Raw genomic sequence first — 7,748 nt, 5'->3', positions numbered from 1 at the left:
TAGAGGAGCAATTCCGTAAGCCGCCTCTTCCCAGGTGAGCAGAAAGAGTGCTGATCTGTTGGGTCGCCTGAGCCTGCTCAGAGAAACTCCCAAGTGCCTCCATGAACAGCACAAACGATGTAGCAAGGAGGAACGTGTACTCTCTGGGTTCCGGTCCCAGCTCTGCTGCCTGCTTGCTGTGTGACCCTGGGCACAATAACCTCTGTGTGCCTCAGTCTCCTCATCTTTAGAATGGGGATAATAGTCATACCAATGGCATAGGCTATTGTGAAGAGTAGAGGAGTTAATAAATGTAAAATGCTCAGAAGGGCACGTGGCACGTGAAAGTGCTCTGTCAGTGTTGGCTCTCAAATCAGGTGCAGGGTGGCAGGAAAGCTTCCCAACTAGCCCATGTCCCTTTGCTTCGGGGTCCCACAAGTGGCATGCTCATATTTGATCTCTTTTTCCCTTGGAGAGACAGAGAGGAAGTGCTATTTCAACTCGCGGGCCCTTCTGCTGATCCATGCCTGGGTAGTGCAGGAGCGTGCCCGTTTTGAACTTTTGTTCTAAAAATATTTGGACAACTGCTTAAAAGGAGCCAGGCCTTGTAAACAATTGTCAGGATGCACTTGAATGTCCCCCGTTCACAAAAGAAGCCCTTGACTCACGCTTTCCTCCCTTCAGCTGTGTCCTCCCAAGGTGCAACGCAGGACGCAGACGGCCCCCAGCAACACCCTGCCTTCTCGACAGGAATTTGCTCTCCTGACCTAAACTCAGCCCCTACTCAACACGCTCAGGGAAGGCAAAGGCAGGCCTGGGCATGGAGGTTCTGGTCTGTCTCCCAGTCTCAGGGCCCTGGACCTGCAGGCCCTTCACCTGGGGGGTCTTGGGGAGCAAGAGAGTACATGGCAAGAGTGAAAACCTTAGTCATCTGAAGGAAAATTTACCCCTCTCACAGGAAGACAGCCATGGCTCCTAACTGGGTTTTCATCTTTTCAGAGAATTGGAACTGAGTTTCCTAAAATTTCTTAAATCAGAGTCTCAAACTGAGTTATTGTTCTTAGGAGCAATATATAAAAGAGTGTTGGGCTGGATTTTTAGCAGATTTAAGATTATTTGGAACAAGACATGAGACTGAGATGATAGCCTTGGGATTCTTAGGGTGGTCTGTAACAGGTGAACTTGCCCCAGGTCCTCAGGCACAAATGTCCCCAAGCTCTGCCTTTAGAGGAAAAGGAAAATCATTCATAAAGCTCAGAAGCGTTCCTTCTTTGAAAAAACAGTTTCAGGGGCGTCCTGAGATCAGTAAAGATTTAGTGTCTTTTCACTTTTTTTAAGTAATAGCTTTATTGAGATATAATCCATATACCATAAAATTCACCCTTTTAAAGTGTACACTTCTGGGCCAGCCCTGGTGGCCTAGTGGTTAAGTTCAGTGTCCCAGGTTCCATTCCTGGGTGCAGACCTACGCCACTTGTCAGCGGCCATGCTGTGGTGGCAACTCACATACAAAATAGAGGAAGATTGGCAACAGATGTTAGCTCAGGGTAACTCTTTCTCAGCAAATAAATAAATAAATAAATAAAGTGTGCAACTCAGTTGTTTTTGGTATATTTACAGAGTCATACAACCATCACCACAATCAAATTCCAGAAGATTTTCATCACCCCAAAAAGAAACTCAGGACCTCTGGCAACCACTAATCTACTTTCTATGTCCATGGATTTGCCTGTTCTGGACATTTCATCTATATCTATATAGATGTTTCCTTTTATAGATACATCCCAAATAAAGAGAAATGATGTTCAAAATGTAATTGCTGCCCACCTCCCACTACACTCCATTCTCCCGACATAAACACCCAAAGGAGATTCTGTTAAGATCTTCTTGATCATCAAATACAGACTCAATCATTTTAGCTTGTTGGGCCAAAAAAAGAGAAAGGATTTCTGGTTAATGGGTTAACCAAAACACTTAACTAATTTGAAGAGCCTTTTCCCCAAACATGTATAAGTGGTGAAGGTCTACGTGTCTAGATCACATGCTAAGCTCAACTGTGGTCTGGATCCAGGCAACTGATTCTGCTAACATGATGATAACTGCACTGTGGAGTTCCATGTGCAGCACTGTTCACACTGTATTCCGTGTAAATGATGCTCCCTCGAGTTGTGCAGTACACAGCCTTCACAGTTATACATGGCAGCCCTGAACTCCGGAGGTGAGTTGTAGTTAGATTTGACTCATGCTCAAACGTAAAGCATGTTGAATATGTCTGCCCTGTCAAAAATTTTTTTTTCTTTTTAATAAGTGGAGGCTAATGAGTCTCAGAGGCAATAGAATTGAGGTCAAGAGGAGCCTCCTTAATCAACTTCTCCAGTCAGGTGGGGTTTCCCGATTGTCAGCCTGCCTGTGGCAAGGCATCTGGGTTGGTTGCCAGGCGCTTTGTAGCATCAATGTACCTTTCATCTCTCTAGTCCCCACAGCACCCTGGGCTGGCTGCTTACAGGTCCTCCTCTCCTCCAGCCAAGCCTCTTGAAGAGAACCAATCTCATGACAAAAGGATCTTGTAAGTGGTGGTCCACTACATTCAGTCCTTCCAGAAACACAAGAGCAATAATGGCTGGGACTGAAAGACACCAGACACAAAGAGTGCAATGTGATATGTGGTATTATTCCATTTATACCAACAAAACTGATCTACAGGGTTAGAAGTCAATTTAGTAGCCTCCTTCAGGTGGAGAAAGGGGGCGGTGATTGGGAGGGGAACAAGAGGAGCCTCTGGAAGGCTGGCAAAAAGTCCTATTTCTTGATCTGGATGGGTGCTTGCTTTGGGATAATTCATTTAGTTGTACACATATGTTTCACCCACTTTTCCATAAGTGAGTAATGCTTCATTAGGAAAAAAAATAGTGGGGTTGCGCGGCAGGACCTGGCAGGAGAGCTAACTCTCTGCACTGGTTACCAGTCACCGTAGGTGACTATGTCTTTTCTTAGGTATCCTACGGCCCATAGGAAATCCTCTCAGCTAATTGCATCTGGTCATCCAGAGCAGGTGTCAGCCAACCAGGACCCACGGGTCAAATCCAGCCCACTGCTTGTTTTTGTGTAGCCCTTGGGTACCACTCCAACAGACTAGCACTGTGAGCCGCAGAGACCAAACTTGGGTGCTCCCTCCAACCACGTCAGGGCCGACTTACCCATTAGGCACAGCACACACAGGGCCTGGGGGCCCACAGTACTTTTAGGGCACCACAAAAATAATTTAATTCATTTTAAAATCAGAAGAAAAGAATATAATCTAGCCTGGATTATATTTGCCTTTATACCAACACAGTTATAAAATATGATCTTTAATAGGTTTTAAGAAGGAAGGGCCCATGAAGGCATAAGTTCCAAGGGCCCATGAAAGTCATATGCGGCCCTGGCCCCTGTTCTCCCCTCCACTCCCGGCACCAGTTTCCCTAGTTGCTGGCTGAATCTTGCCCCTACCCAGGGCCCATGCTGCTCACCACCTACATGTGGGTGACTTCACTGTTGGCAACTACAGGGGACCAAGCAGTGGAATCCCAGTCCAGTCATCAGCAACTCGATGAATTGCCCCCACTCTGGCCTGTGGCCCAACCAGAGATGACTGGACTTGTGCTCCAGGGTCTAGATGACACTGGCAGAGTGAAACTGACCGTGGCAGCCAACACTCCCACTGTCCATCAAGCCCCTCCCCATCAGGCAAGTGGCTCTTTGCCCTGAGAATGTCCCCAGCTGATGGCCACTGGGCACCAAGCGTGTTCACCACTGGGGATGGTTCACTCCAGGTAAATGGGGTAAGGGGGCAGGGCAGGAGTTTTCTCTTCTGTTATATAGGAACCTACATGAGATCCTCAGTTTTGCCCCTTGTCCCAGAAAGCCTAAATAACTTACTATCTGGTCCTTTATGGAAAAAGTTTGCCAACTCTTACTCTAAGGAAAATATTTCCTCACTCTCCTGACCCATTTGCCACTGGTATCATTTAGGGGAAACTGGAAAGCCATGTAAACTGTTATGTTCAGCTGAGGAAAGAGGGCTTAGCCATCCCAATCCTAGGACAATGGTCCGAGGTTTGTTGGCTGGCTGGTGAAATTTTTACTACCTAAGGCACATATCTAAGGGAGACTCCAAGATGGCCCCCAATGACCACTGCCTGCTATTGTTCATGCCCTTGTCTAGCTCCCATCCACACCAGAAAGGCCTGATGTGTAAGACAGTCTTTGAATGGGAAGCGGGCCTCCAGCCACTTACGGAAAAAACCTACGTGGTTACTTTGTCTTAAATCCTCAGTGGCCTGTGGAGAGAGGAGAAAGAGCCACATTCACAAGGATAAATAGGGCAAAGTAGAAAGCCCTACCCAGTGGTTCTCAACATTGAGGGCTCATTAGAACCACCTGAGCTTAAAAAAAAAAACGCCTGAGCCCCAACTACAGAGATTCTGATTTGATTGGTGTAGGTTTGGGCCTGGTTATTTACATTTTTTAAAAAGTCCCAGTGATTCTAACGTGCAGTCAAGCATGTGAACCACTGGGCTAGTGCAATATTGTGACTGATAAGAAATACATATTTGGTCGTTCGGATGACCAAAATATATTTGTCATATATATTTGGTCTTTGTCCACAGTTCCTGGCTTACAGCTCCCAAAACATTTGGAATTTCTTGAGCACTCGGAGCAATGAGAGCACCTTTTGTTACAATATTTGGTCTCTTATCCTCAGTCCCTGAAATTGCTTCAGAGCCATAAAGGTGAAATGGGTGTCTTATTGTTCATAACCAGCCCCTTTCCATCACAACTGTGTTTATGTTAATGAGATAACTTGGAAAGCACCTAAGGATGGGGGCTGGTTGCCAGGAGAACCAACCATGTGACTGGAGGGTTGGAACTTTCAGTCCTACCCCCTGATTTCCAGGGCAGGGAAAGGGGCTGGAGGTCACATCCATTGCCAATGGCCAGTGGTTTAATCAATCACACTTGTGAAATGAAGCCTCCATAAAAACCCGAAAGGATAGCGTTCAGAGCACTTCCAGGTTGGTGAACACGTGGAGGTGCTGAGAGAGTGGCATGCCTGGAGAGGGCGTGGAAGCTCTGCGCCCTTCCCATATACCTTGTCCCATGCATCTCTTCCATCCTGAGTTATATCCTTTTATAATAAACCAGTTACTTAGTCAGTAAATGCGTTTCCTGAGTTCTGTGAGTCACTCTAGCAAGTTAGATTGACCCCAAGGAGGGGATCATGGGAACCTCCAATCTGTAGCCAGTGGATCAGAAGCACAGATAACAACCTGGACTTGTGACTGGCATCTGAAGTGGGGCATCTGAAGTTCCTTAACCTGTGGAATTGTATTCAATCTCTGGGTAGATAGTGTCAGAACTGAATTGAATTGTAGGACACCCAGCTGGTGTCAGAGAATTGCTTGGTGGTGTTGGAGGTCTTCCACACACTGGAATTTGGTATTAGAATTGCAGCTAGCCACTTTACAACCTTTCTTAGCACAGGTGCCTTCTCTCACTGTCTCATTAGTGCTATTGACGTGAAGCATCTCTAGGTGGCTTTCAGTCCTTATATTCAACTTCCCTGCCATCTGCTTTTTTGTACAATAAAAGTATACTACTCTAGTATCGTTCTATACAAAGCTGATAGTGCCATTTACATGAGGAAACACAGTATTGAAGAATAGAGTTAACATAGTTTTTTTTTTTTTTTACGAGACCCTTTAGCCAGTAGACAGAGCATTATCAGATGCCCTCAGCTAATGAGAGCTCTCCTGGCAGGCTGTACTGTGAGCTCTGGATCGATGAGCACTTATGCTTTGTTTTTTCATTTTGAGTCGTGCTGGTCAATGTGTTTACTTCCCCATGGTGTTTATGTTCTCACGGTAATAGCTGTCACAAAACATCCAAGTGACAGTGCTGGAGGTGCCACAAAAGTGCCAAGGAAGAATATCAGGCTGGATGTCAAAATGAACACCTTCAAGGCACCAGAGGAGGAAACAGAGGACAAAAATCAGCAGTCAGGTAGGGAATGCTGGAACCCCTCTGACTGACAAACATCAGAGTGCGTGGGAGGAAGAGATGGAAACTGTGACTGGTAACTAGAAGACAGTCTAACAGGAGACTTGTCACGACTTCAGGGGATTTGAAGAGAATGATGTCACAACACATCTCCTTGAATAGCTTTAATTTGGATGGAGTAATCTGTTGGTAAGTATTCCAAGTTGCAGATAACAGAGTCCACTCTAGATGTGAAAAGCAGAAAAGCATTGATTACAGGGTATTAGTAAGGAGCATACAGAATTTCTGAGAAGGATAGGGAAACAGGTGGGTTGCTAGTAGTCAGGAACAATGCTGCTAAGAGTGCTGAGTTCTAGAAGAACTGTTCTAACAGAAGTTCCAGGGCCGGCCCTGTGGCTTGGCGGTTAAGTGCGTGCGCTCTGCTGCTGGCGGCCCGGGTTCGGATCCCGGGATCGCACCGACGCACCGCTTCTCCGGCCATGCTGAGGCTGCGTCCCACGTACAGCAACTGGAAGGATGTGCAGCTATGACAGACAACTATCTACTGGGGCGTTGGGGGAAAAATAAATAAATAAAATCTTTAAAAAAAAAAAAAAAAAAGAAGTTCCATTGTTGCCACTGCCCACCACCCCACACCTGGGACACTAGGCACCAGACAGTGGAGCCCACCCAAAGTTACTGCAACCCGACCTCCCAATGTGGCTCACCCCTCCATTCCTCACTTCCACCTTCCCAGGCTCACCTTCTGAGTTTCACACAGGTTCCTCTGCTTCAAGGAAGTCCGGGGAAGTGGTTTCCAGTTTTTCAGCCTTTACAGCTCAGGAAGGTATACCCGAGGAAGTTTGAATGAGCCTTGAGGGGCCAATCGGCAGGGTCTGCCACAGCTCCCATTTACAGGACACATCTCCCTATTCCAGACAAAGTCTGGATTCCCCTAAATGCCTGACATATGCCAAATGCAGACTTTCATGAGTGAATGGATACTTCAAACCCTCTCAGGGTGCTACTGCCCACCAGCCAGTGGATCTGTTTCTGTGGTGTCACCATCTTTTCAGCAATATTTGTTTTATAGCTATTTGAACTTGCACTTGCCCTGTTCTTTTTTTCTCTCAAGTGAGTAGAAAACAAAGAAATGAGAGTAATGATATTTGTGATAAGAAACACAACCACTGACCTGGTGGCGCAGTGGTTAAGTTCACGTGTTCTGCTTTGGCGGCCTGGGGTTTGCCGGTTTGGATCCTGGGTGTGGACCTACTCACCGCTCACCAAGCCATGCTGAGGTGGCATCCCACATAGAACTAGAAGGACCTACAACTAGGATATACAACTATGTAGTGGGGGCTTTGGGGAGAAAAAAGAGGAAGATTGGCAACAGATGTTAGCTCAGGGCCAATCTTCCTCAAAAAGAAAAAAAGAAAGAAAAGAAATCTATGTCTCGTAAACTTAAAACTGAAACACAGATTAAAGATTACCAGTGGTACCCAAAGCAGTCAATTTGTAGCCTCAATGAGACTCTTATTGGGAAGAAAGATCAACTGCCTATTCACGTGTAAAGAACACATTTATAGTGCTCAAACTGTATTATTGAAGACTGAGTCTAATTCACAAAGTGTCACTAGGGATTTTATGGTCTCTTTTACCTTTCTGGGAGTGGAAACCCCCTTGTAATACGGAAGGCTATATTTAACTTTTGCACATTCTCACTTGGATGTGTGAAAGATGACATGAGT

This window comes from Ceratotherium simum, chromosome 11 (assembly GCF_057802395.1).
Source record: "Ceratotherium simum simum isolate JZ-2026a chromosome 11, ASM5780239v1, whole genome shotgun sequence".
NCBI classification, from domain to species: Eukaryota; Metazoa; Chordata; class Mammalia; order Perissodactyla; family Rhinocerotidae; genus Ceratotherium; species Ceratotherium simum.
The sequence above is the reverse complement of the archived record's forward strand: the minus strand, read 5'-3'. Positions refer to the sequence as shown.